The 12,486-nt window shown below is 48.6% G+C and overlaps 1 protein-coding gene across 2 annotated transcripts in view; it reads left to right on the top strand.

The window, feature by feature from the left end:
* Positions 1–19: 19 nt before the first annotated feature.
* Positions 20–12,486, top strand: part of DENND2A (DENN domain containing 2A) — a 99,404-nt gene continuing 86,937 nt past the window's right edge. For both annotated transcript variants that reach the window (XM_046669674.1, XM_046669673.1), the window contains exon 1: positions 20–136. The gene's annotated coding sequence lies outside the window, so the exon portion shown is untranslated. The remainder of the gene's footprint in view (positions 137–12,486) is intronic.

Genomic DNA, 12,486 nt, shown 5'->3' with positions numbered 1-12,486 from the left:
CCGGGAGAGGCCCGCCGACGCCGGGGCGGAGGGCTGCGGGCCATGGCGCCCCGGGCCCCCGCCGCCCGCCGCCCGCGCCCGCCTGGGCGCCCCCGAGCTGCGCCTCGGAGCCCGCGGAGCCACGGCCCGCCAGGAGGTAGGGCCGGGCGGGGGGACGCCGGGGGGACCGAGGAGGGGACTTGCGGGGGCGGGGGGACCGAGTCGGGGACGTGCGGGGGAGAAGGGAGAAGACGGCTGGAGTTGCCCCGACCCGGAGCTGGGAAGTGGCTCTTGCAGACTGAAGACTGGGTTTCCCGTGTTCAGACGTGGGGACCGAGCCGCTTCTCGGGACCTGTGGGACTTGAGCAAAGTGGTGTCCAGACTTCCTTCCGGGGCTCGGGGCTCGGGATGACTTCCAGAGCCGAGCCGGGGAAGCCGTCGTCCCGCGCCTCGGAAACCTGCAGAAACCGAACAGAGCCCCCGCCCTGCGCTTGCTGGGTCCCAGGGGGCGTGAATGTGAGTGTGTGTGTGTGTCTCTGTAGAGAAAGAATCGAGAGGGGCTGACCGCCCTCACTGTGGTCAGAATTTGCTGTCTTGGAAAAGCAGGGAGATAAAGATGCTTGACTGATCTTCTTTTTCCCCTAAGGATGGAACTGGTGGCAGATGGAGCCCAGGGGGGAGTTTGTCAACAAGACAGGATACAATGAAGTTTAGCAGGGTCATGGAGAACTGAATTCAAACCAGTGAGGAGAACCAGTCCTGAGCGGTGGAACCCTGTCCTTGAGGGGACCGGGTGGAGAAGGGGGGCAGTGCCCTCCAGGAGCATAGACTGGGGCAAGGGAAGTACTCTGACTCCCTTTAGCCGGCTGGTGCTGGGGAAGGAGCGGGCACACTTCTGGCTGGTGCTGAGACGTGCTTCAGAGATGGGGCTTCTCTAATGCTCCAAATGACACGGGGTAATAATGGCCCTGGGGAATGGGGTTATAATAGGCACTCTGCAGTGATTTTGTTATTAACACTCTCGGTGGTTACTACATAAAACAAAAGAAGAAAGTCCTTTCTGCTTGCATCATCAAATATCAAACACACCAAAGTAGTGGAGTAGAAAGTCTTGGAGCCGGCTGCTTAGGATGGAGCAGAATTCTGTGAGAAGTCAAGGGCAAACAGTGACTGTTTTTGAGGAAGGGTAGTGAAAAGGCTGGTGGAGATGCTGGCCTCCGGTCCTTTCCTTCGCGAAGATTTGAACCCTGCCTGTGTTGTGCGTTCGTTCACTCCTCAGCTCTGTGTGCTAGGTATTAGGGACACAGTGGTGAGTAAGATTTCTCCCTTCCTTCCTATCCTAGTTGGGTAGTCAAATAAAAAATTAAAACCGGTTCTGGTCTGGCTGGGCTGAGTGCTGTGTGGTAGGGAACCCAGAGCAGGGCCACCAGCTCAGGGGAGGCCCACAGAGTACACCGTGCTGGGGCCCAGCCCTGAAAACCTCTTCACCAAGAACACAAAGCGGGGAAGGTTGTTTCAGGCAGAGAGAACGGCCTGTGCAGAGTCACAAGGAGGGAGAAAGGGGACAGGCAAGTGTGGGGAGAATCATGGTGGCAGTGTGCCCCCAGAGGGGAGCAGGAGCTCGCTGAGGCAGGAGTGATGGGATCAGCTTGGTATCTTAGCATGCTCACCCTGGTGGTTGGCTGGAGGCTGGAGGAGGACAAGACCAAGGCCTGGCAGTCCCCAGGCCGGAATTACTGACGTGCAGGATGACAGCAGTGATGGGTGGGATGGGAAGATCTGGAAGATAAAGACATAGGACCTGGTGACAGGCTTGGGCACAAGGTGAGATAACGCAGACCAAAACTGAGTGCAGAAAAGCTCAGGAGAAAACAAAGCAAAGCAAAAGGAGTGGATATTTTGAATGGCCTGAATTTAGCAGATTACGACACTTGGACAATGAGTTTGGCTCTCAATTTTCTGGCAGCTTAGAGACAAATAAAAATACACTGGATTGCATGGTTTTGGATTTTGGACAACAGAAAGCATACAAATTAATTTTCAGAACAGAATTTTTCCTGGAATTGAATGCAACTGGGAATTTGTCACGTGGATCTTTATGTAAAGACTAAAGAGTGGCACAGGAAAAAAATCTTCATTGTGGGTGTTACAAAAGGTGGGAAGATAAAATTCCGCATGGCATCTTCCTATACTGTGTTCCCCTTATGACTTGGGAATGTATTGCATTTCTGTGGGGGGCTGAGTGTCAGCTCAGCCTCAGACTGCTTGTGGGCAGTCATGGCATAGGGCAGCTAGGGCCAGGAGAGCCCTCTGTGGAGAAGCCCATGGTCCCTGTAATGTAGGAAGAGGTGACATGTACGTCTATGAGTGCAGAGAGCCACCACCCAGGGTGCCCAACCATGAAGGGGGAAGCAGGCACATCATGGTATGGCCTGTAGGTGGGTGGGCTGGGACTCTGGTCCAGAGAAGAGGCCAGGTAGGGCAGAGTGTATTGGGAGGGTCAGCAACCAGAAATCCTGACCAAAGGAAACGGGGAGAGTGGGAACAGCATTTGAGATTCCATCCTGATGGGCAAGCCCACTTCCCCGAGTGGTCCAGGTCTTTCTGCCCTCAGACCTAGGGAGTAGGGAAGTGTGGGACTCAGGAGGCCAGAGATCCTCTCCAAGTGAGGCCAGGGAGGGTGGGAATCTTGTTGCTGCAACACAAGGAATGCTGCAGAGGAACAGGGACTGCGAGCTGAGAGCTGGGAGGGTCTACAGACTCAGTCACATCTCGGCCAGGCCCTTCCCATTGGTTTCTGCAGAAGAGACAGAACCTGCAGAATCTGTGTCAGTGCATTGCTAATGTGCCCCCTAAAGTTTGAACCATTCCTTGCCAACTATAGATGGCTTAAATTTTAAATTGAGTAAGTATGAGATTCTGCTCCCCCCTCAGCACATTTCTTAACTTTTTTAAGAAGGAATGCACATTGGAATACACGTTTAAATGTCCTGGGGTCGGGGAGGGGGATTTTTTAAACAACTGATGCTGGCCCCCCACCCCCTACCAATTAAACCAACATCTCTGAGAGTGGGCCCTCAACATCAGTATTAGTTAAAGGCCCCAGGTGATTTGAAGGTGCAGCCAAGGTTGAGAGTGGCTGCTTTAACAATCACCCACAGAAACCTCAGATTCCAAGAGCAGGGACACCATAGAATTTAAAATTAGGAAGGCTGTCACTCGTAATGAGTCAACTGGTTAATCAGGCTTCAACATCAAGATCTAAGGACATCTAAAACAGATCCAGATGAGGAGGCTAGTGACAAACACATTTATGCGAAGCTTGTGCGTGTGTGTGTGAAGCATTTTTCTGCGGTTAGGTCTGTCTGGTCTACTACTATTGTATGCGGTGCTGCATGTTAGCCAGAAGTGAAAAGCTTTGGCACCTTTCTCTTTCCGCCTGGAACCCACATAGGTCTCCCTTTCTTGAGTGCTGAGCCTCTGAGCTCGGTTCTTTTTACTGCCCTCCTGATTTTCATGTGTATTTATTCTCTGATCCATATCTTCTAGATTGGAAAGAAGCCAGGAGAATTAGTTTGCAATTTAATATGCATGAAGTCTCGATCAAAAGGAATGAGTCTCTAAGGGCTGAATTTCAGCAACTCTGACAGGATAATAGGGGAGAGATTTTGAGGCTCGATGGCTTTCCCAGCAACCCTCAAGTACACCTTGTAGGCAGTCACTTCTTTGGCTACAGACAAAATTGATAGCCTCCTGCACTATCTCTGGAACCCCAGCCCCTTCGTTTCTGCTTGCCGAGGGCCCATAGAATGTCTCACTGGTAGTCCCCAGTGACCAAGGCTGACCCCTGCTTTGCCTTGTGTCCCACACAGCCTCCTGTGTCCAGGCATGGACCCTTCTTCCTCCACCAGGACTAGGGGGCCACCACAGGTTCCCAGGATCTCTTTGAATCCCCGGCACTGGCCACCCAGCAGAAGGACTGACAGGCACATCAGCCCCTTTAATTATAGGAGGCAGATGGTTAACTCGATTCTCTACATTTGATGTTCAAAAGACAGCAACATGTCGGGAAATCAGAGTCAGACCAGCTTTTACCCTTGTGGTAGAATCATTGTCTGATTTGGGCAAAAATGTATTCCGACTATCCGTTTGCCTGGAAGTTAAGCCCTTTGCCAGCTGGAGCCCTGAATTGCTTTCTCTTTGGCTTCCCTTTGACACGATCGTCCCTGGATCGTCCCTGGCCTGCAGTCGGCTAAAAGAGGTGAGCCCTAGAGATCCCCTTTTCTCACTGGCCCAACTACCAAAAACCAAGTTAGGGGTTATCCCCCTGGCCTTGGGGAAGGAAGGGGTGAGTGAGCCTCTAGCAAGCTTACGGAAGAGATTAGCCCCCCTCGGTGGGGGGGGGGACCCGGAGCTTCCATGCTTCCCTTCAGAAGGAAATGAGAGCAGGATGGAGCCAGAGAGTGGGGTCGGGACAGGAAGCCGTGACCGCGAGCGCGACTGTCCTTCCCGTGGTACCCAGGCCTTCCCTGGGCTGCGTGTCTTATCAGGAGGCTTGTCAGACCAGTTCAAGCAGAGTGTCAAATGCATTTCCTCTTGTCGTTTGTTTTCTTAAAAAATATATTTAAAAATCTTAAGGTTCCTTTTGTACACATACTTTTATATATGCATATATATGTTGTATATAAACTATGAAAATTATGCGTCTTGTAAAACATTTAAGCGGTACATAAAAATAATACAATGAAAAATGAAAGTTTATCCCATACTGTCTCCCTTCTCAGAGGCAATCCCTGAGTGGCAGATATACCAAATCCTCCTAGATGTTTTTTTTCTTTGCATGTAATATATTATGTTTGTTTGTTACAAAAATGGAAGCACGCTATCATAGTGGAAGAGTATTTTGTGAGAATGATTCCATGTGGGATGTACATAGTCCTCTCTTTCTACACAGCTGGCTTGTGTTCCTTTGTATGGATTGACTTCCTTTGTTTAACAAATGATCTATTTGTGAGCAATTGGTTGTTTCTGGGTTTAGTCACTACAAACACTCTCCAGCACTTGTTACAATATTTCTATATGATAAATTCATAGAAGTGGAATCGCTAGATTAGAAGAGATTTCAAAGCCAAATGCATCTTGAATATATTTGTGTCCAGTGATGGGCATTTTAAAAATGAGATTTCAATACTCAGTCTTTGAAAAATTGTAAAATGTATTACCTCTCTCTCCCTTAACCCAAGCGTCCCCACTGAATTTACTATGAGTTTCTATATGTTAATATGAAAATTAAAATTCATAGTGCAGTGCATTCAAAGAGGCAATCTACTATTTTGAGTTTTGTTAAATTAAAAAAGGCAACATATTAAAATTACAGTTTCTAAGAAAAGTTTTATGTTTTGTAGATTGTCATCAAACAAATTGTCCCAATTTTGTCTCTTGCTGTTGGTTTCGTGTTCCTATAACCTGGATCCCACATAACCAGGATTGCACATGTTGTTCAGGCTGAAACCTGGGATGGGTGGAGTGGGTTACACAAGAGCCAACCCAGTGAATAATCCAAAGTGCCTCCGTCATTCTCCCTCATACTTCCTTGCTTCTCGGAAGAGAAGATGGCGTAAGGGCTGAAATTGAGCACTGAGTTCTCTGCAAATCCACCATGGGTAATGGATAGGGTAACTGGATGTACAAACTGGGACGCTTGGAAAGTCAAAAGGGAAGAAGAGGGAAGTCATTAACTGATGTACAAGAGGCCTCCCCTGGGACTGTCCCTGCAAACTGCTACTGTGGCCGCCCAGGTAAAGGGTGAGAACTGGACACGTCCATCCACTCTCCTTGCTGGTCCAGGTGCATTGACATAGGCAGACATGATTTTGTACCATCCCTCCACCCCTCAGCCTTTCTTAACCCCCCTAGAGCAGAGGTCCGAGTCCAGGGAAGGGGAGGGGGTCAGGTGGATGACCTGGTGCTGCGTGTTGACTTCTCGTTCCCACTAAATGAGTCAGAGGAGATGAGTGCTACCATCCCTGCCCTCCCCCACACACCATAGGAAAAAGAATAACTGACTGCTTTTTCCCAGCAAATTGGAGTCATGAAAGCAGGACACTTCTGTAATTTTATTGGTGCTTCTCATGTCCCTGGGAAATGCAGGCTCAACCCCCCTAGATGACCAAGCAGAGGCATTTGTATGGGATGATGCGGCCAATCAGGATTAAAACTGCCCTTGCCTGGTCAGGGGAGAAGTTAGTTGGGGGGGAAGCTGCAGGGCACTGATTTGGTCACTAGACAGGACAGATGGGGCAGTCTGAGACGTAGAACTTGCGTCCCCTGCAGCTGGAGTGGGACCAGTTTCTCAGCCACACAGTTGGTCAAGGTGAAGGCTAGGAAGACACAGAGGAGCTGGCCGGTGCTCTGGACTTCTGCCAGGGAGATGTCTCCAGCCCTCTGGGGGATCAGGGGGATTCTCTACTTAATACTCTGAGCTGCAGGTGAGATCTGTTCATTTGGAATGACGTATGGTCATCTAAGCCCAAGTATAACTCCTTGGCATCTTGTGGCAACTGTCATCTTTCACATCTGGTCCATTTCATCATCTGTTTGTGACAATCAACAAACATAGAAAAGCTCCCAGGACATCAAAAGGGGACCAGTGCTCTCTGTTTACCCTCCAGCTGAACTGATGCGTCTTATGGGGTGGAAAAACATCAGAGAGGAGAGAGCTCCTTGGTGCTTCCCAAAACAATGAGACTTGGAGAATCCGGCACCGCAGAGACAGGGCCGAGAGAGGCTCTTATTCCAGGCTCTCCTTTCACCTGAACACAGGACGGCCAAGGTCCCTGGCCTAGGACAGAGATGTGGAAACGGTCAAAGAGGCTGCTTCTAGGTATACACACAGCCCCCTGGTTCGGGCTGCCAGTTGCCTGGGGGGAAAGAAAAGGAGAATGCTGCTTTCAGGATGGGGAGACAGAGCAACGGGAAGAGCCCCTGAGGCAGGTCCACAAACTCCTCCCCACGTCCCTGAAATCTGGCTTCCTTCCCTAACCATCTGCTGAAACCTCATCCCAGGTTACTTGTGATGCACCCAACAGCCATTTCACTCTTCTCATTGTTCTTGAGCTGCCTAATGTACATGACATGCCTGACCCAGGTCAAGTGTGATGTAAAACTGGTGTGCACTGATGCATCTGTGCCACTTGTCAAAATGCTGAAATGCTTCTGTACTGGTTGGTAAACAGTTGCTGCCCTGAGCCCCCGAGTGTCCCACATTCCTGGGACCCCCTAGTTCCCCACACATCTAGCCATTAAAGGGTTAACAATAAGGCCATTCTGATTGGCTGGTGTCCATGCCACACCTTTGTTAAGTATTTTGAATCTTGTCTCTTCACCTGAGACAACTGTTTTGGTTGTCCTAAATGTCTTTTGAGAAAGAGATCACTGATTTCTTTTCTTCTTCTCATTCAACAAGCATTTACACTGCACCCGCAACAGACCAAGATCTGGGCTAGACATAGTAGGGGAATAAAAAGGAGCTTAATGCACTTGTTCTGCCATCAGACCTTCCTGGTTGGAAGGCCCAGATAAAGAAACATAAAAAGAAACCGAGTCAAGAGTTGAGTAACCAGGGCAATATAAGAGCACCACCCCCACCACCACCATGCCTCAGTTCTTCACTCTTCTTTTTCTTCTTTCTCCCTCAGAAGCTCATTCATGCTCACAGGTTCATCAGCTCCCTCCCAAATGTACACCTCCAGGGTTGTTCCTTTCAGTAGACCCTTAGATCTTTACTTCTGACTGCCTACTCTACATGTTTCCTCTTGAATGTACCATTTTAACCTTATCATGTCCAAAAGAGTGCATATCTTCAGTGTGTATCCTCTTTATTTTCTGAGGATAGCAAACCTTGACTCCTCTTTCTTAGTTTCAGAACATCTCCAAGTCTAGTCTGCCAACCCTCTTCTTCTTCATGGTTCCCCATCACCCATCCCAGTGCTCCGGTCCCCTCAGTCAGTCTTGTCCCCGGCAGGAGTACACCTTCTCCCTTTCTTCATGCTCTTGCCTCACCTTCACTTTCCTTTCCCAACTATCGAACCCAGTCTAGTCTTTAAGGGCCACCAGATTTAACCTCTTCTTTGAAGCAGTCCATGAATGACTCCTCTGACTTTCATTGCCCGTCTCCAAATTCCTCCAGTTTCTATCTGTTTCACAACATTTACCACTGTAGTTCAAATTTAGTCCTTAGGCCAATCTCACGTTGTGACTTCTGTTAAACATGTGTCAGCATTCCCTGGACTGATCTAGTCTTTTTGTCTTGGATAATTGCGTCTTTTATTGCCCTTTGGTTGATTGGTTTGTATCTTTTATCCCTAGCTCTAGGGCAGGGACTGAATATTTTTGTATTTCCCAACAGCACCTCACACAGAGTACTGTGTTCAGCTCGTTGATTAGTCGTATTGATTCATTTCAAAGCCATCCACGCTGGCTCCGATTAGCTAAATAAAATCAGAGGGGAAAGACCATTTCCCATATCTCAGAACTTAGCTAAAATGAACACATTCCCAGGCATTGCACAACTTCTGAGTACAAAACACCAGGCACAGATAGTAAACAAACAGAAACAGGGCCTCAGATTATGAGGAGCCAGAAAACAGGGTGGGAGGGGAGGCAAGCCGGGATGAGCAGGCTGCACTGAGCAGGGTGGGCTCCTCCTTACCCTCTAGCGTCTGGCACTGAGGCTGAGCACTAGTACCACCCGGCTTCTACTCAAAAGGGAAGAGGGTCAGCTCCCCTTCCAATTCCAAAACCAACTTTTACAGATTACGTCATAAAAGCAATTCATGTTTGAGAGTGTTTTACAGCTTTATCACACTTGCTAACAGTTGAGGCTGGGTAAGCCGCCCTGGAGATGAGTTGAGGAGGTGGTATTATTATTATTAAAACAAAGTCCTGTATTATTACTCTTATCAGTATTATTTGGCAGAGTTAAGTTCAGCTTATAATGACAGAAGAGGTGTTGAGTGCTTTTTACAGGACACGCACCATACCGAATGCTTTACAGGTGCAGTCCTTACCGCCGCCTTTCCAAGTAGGTGCCACTACCATCGCCACTTTACAGAGAGACTAAGGCTTAGAAAGGTAACTTGCCCAAGGTCTCCCGGCTCTCAGGTAGCAGAGCTGGAATTTGAACCTGGGTCTGTCTTGTTTCCAAACCCTTTGCTTTTAACCCCCACCAGACACCTTCTCTCAAACCCTTTCCCAGAACTGGGGGCAGGCGGGGCAGCCTCAGCCCACTTCTGTCTCTCTGGGCGTGTGGAGCCACGGTGCTGGCCCCGGAAAGGGGATGGGAGGTGACGTCTCCCTCTAAGATTGCTGCCTTCTGTCCAAATGTGCTGGCCGGGAGCCAGGCTGGAAACTCTCTGCTCATGGAAAGAAAGAGAACAGAAGCCAGCAAAAGAGGGTGGGAAAGGGTCTGAGGGGGAGGAAAGGAAGAGGAGGGCAGGAAGGCGAGAGGAGAGAGGAGGTGGGAAAGCGAGGAGTGTGGGGCAGCACAGCTGGAGCCAGAGATGTCGTGCCAGGAAGCGGACAGAACTCAGCCTTCAGGTGCATTCCCTTCAAGGGGCTACTTCTGGTGTGGTGCGAGCACCCAGCCCTGGGAGGCACGGGCCTGGGGCTCTCCAGGTGCTCAGAGGCTGGGATAGATCACGCAGGGGGGCCTTCCTCCCTTCCTCGGCATTACTGTTAGGTGAGGTCTGGTTAAAATGAACATCAGGAAAGCCTTCAGAGGGAAAAACTAGTCACAGAATGGCAGCCTGAGTGCTGCCTCGTAACAATTTTCTGAGTAGCTCCTCTGTATCCAGGAAGGGAAGGCCTGTACCTCGTGGGCGTTAGGCACTGGACTCTTGAGTCTGACAGCCTGGATTCCTTCAGCATCCTTGTGGCCTTGGGAAAAGTTAATCCCTCCAGGCCTTCATTTCTGCATCTGTAAAGGAGAGGCGATAGAAGGGCCGGTGTGAGGATTCAATGAAATAATCTGTGCAGAATCTTGCCTAGAGAATAGTAAGTGCTCAATAAATGTTAGCCATTCATTCACTATTGCAATTTAATTTGAAGTGTCAAACATTAATATGTGAAATCTTGAATAAAAAATATATAAATCACAACTAAAGCCAACTGTGGAAGAAATAACACGAGGTTATGCACATTTAGATTATCTAGTGTAGATATGTTAAGAAGTGCTGTAGAAATTCAGAGGAGGGGAGAAGATCTTCAGTTTGGGGTGCCCGGGGTAGGTTTTATGGAAATTGGGATTTAAGATAGATTTTGGAGGATGCATGGGAATATAATAACAAGGAAGAAGTAGGATGACAACTGAGTAAAAAAGTATGAACAGATATGTGGGGGCGGAGAATTCTAATTCACAGAAGCCCAGGCGTATTTGCCAATAGAACATTCTAGCTATTCTCTTGCCCACGATATGCGCTTGGACATAGTATTTAATTTCTATGCATTCCAGCTGCACAAAAGTTCATCCCGGCATGCTGCATCAAATGGAGAGGCATCCGGACATGACCGATGTAAGCTCCTGCTCAGTCGGTGTCTTGGGATTTTTGGTGGGTCTCTCCTTCTCTGTGGCTCTGACTGTTTAAGTACCATTTTCTCCCTGTTTCTTTGGTTTTCAGTCTCTGTGTCTTTTTTGATTCTCTGTCTTACCCTCAGTCTCCAGTTCATTTCCTCTAACTTGCTAACACTGAGTCTCTTTTCCTCTCTGGTATAGGGCAGAGAAGCTCCGAACACTGTATTTATTTTTTTATAAAAGAAAAGAAGAAAAAGTATTCAGTAGGAGCCAGCGGCTAGTATTACCTGGTAGCTGTGGGGCAAATTTTTTTTTTTTTTTTTTTTTAATTTCTCAACATCCTAACAAGGAAGAACATTTCCATTCCTTAAAAAAACCAAAGGACACTAACCCTGGGGATCTCTTTGGGTTTCTGGAGGTGGACTTCTCAACTGACTTAAAAAAAAGAAAAGGAAAATAACCGTCTCATCCAGAATACGGAACTAGTAGACCCAGGCTCTCCTGGGACAGCTTCTCCACAGAAACATGAGTCACCAGGGGAAGGGGAAGGAGTGTGGAGGAGGTGAATGAGCCCTAGATGGGGTGACAGGAACAGCCCTGCTTCTGCCTGTGACCCAAGTTAGGTGACTCGCAAAACTCCTGGGCCACTGTGGTGTCATTTCTAGCTCTGACTTCCTTCTTGTCACTTGCTGTGTTCATATTTGGGAGCTTCTCCATCACAGGGGCTTTTCTAGCTTCATTAGCTATCTTTTTTTTCTTTCCTCTGTCAGTTTGCTCACTAGACTGGGGCCTCTAAGAAGCACTGTCATTTACAGGCTGGGTTCCCAGTGACTGGCTGGGTCACGAGGGGAGAGCTGCTGAGGCCAGGAGGAGGATGTGGAAGGCTGGGTCAGCCAGTGCAGGCGTCATTCCCAACAGGGTCCTGGGAGAAGGGGCTCAGCATTTCCTGAAGGGAAATGACTCCCATAAATAGAGGGATGGGAAAAGGATTCATCCATCCTTTTCCTCCTATCAACTCAGCTCTTCTTCTGGTGTTCAGATTATGCAGCCTGTTGTAAATGTTTTTCATTCAAGTGTGTCTCTGCCTGTGTGTGTGTGTGGCTGACGGAGATGTAAGATCTGCTTTCTGGTGTATTGGAGATCCAAAATAAGAGCTGAAGACAACACACGTGCCTTCTATTTGTTCGTTTACCCACAGTAACCTCTCATTGGTCTGTTCCAATAGAAGGCCAGAGTTTTTTCAGTGGAGTTTTGTTGGGAAGGAAGGAAACTGTACACCTTCTGATGTACACCATGTCCTGTTTAATTTCATCCAAGGGTTCAGCAAATCTTTCTGTACTAATGTTTATAATCTGCTGTTCAGGTCCTTAGAAAGTTTAGGTCTCATGACATCAGCCTTACTAAGACTTCAGATGTTCCCCGCACCTCCTGTGTCGTGAAGAGTCTCCTCAGGGAAGGGAAGGGGCTTCTTGATCCTCAGCATTGTAATGGGAATGATCGGAGCACACCCAGCCTCCTGTTCCAGGCTGGAAGCAAACCTAACGAGGGCTTTAGTTTCCTTGGTAGCTCAAGTTTGCTCAGATTCAGCTATGTGGATGCAGATTCAGGTTTAAAACTCACACGCAATAGCTTTCCTTTTTCACTTTGGGAAAGTAGTTGAGCATAGTAGTTGAACACGAATTGAACGTGACTCTGTGTGTTAGTGGGGATTTTTTTGGTTGCTTAAGCAAACAAGGGTGTAAAGGTATCTTGTGGAACCTGCGGGCAGGAGTGTAGCCCAGCCTCAAGAGTGGATTGGATCCAGGGAGTACAAAGCCATCTTTCCACTGGCATCATTCTTCTCCCCCACAGCCCAGCACCCTCTATTCCTTAGTCCACAGGGCGGAAAATGTCTGCCTCACAAGGCCGTGTTTCCCTGTTCCGGCCACACAGATTGA

This window comes from Equus quagga, chromosome 8 (genome assembly GCF_021613505.1).
Source record: "Equus quagga isolate Etosha38 chromosome 8, UCLA_HA_Equagga_1.0, whole genome shotgun sequence".
Classification (NCBI taxonomy): Eukaryota; Metazoa; Chordata; class Mammalia; order Perissodactyla; family Equidae; genus Equus; species Equus quagga.
This window is presented reverse-complemented; position numbering and strand designations above follow the sequence as displayed.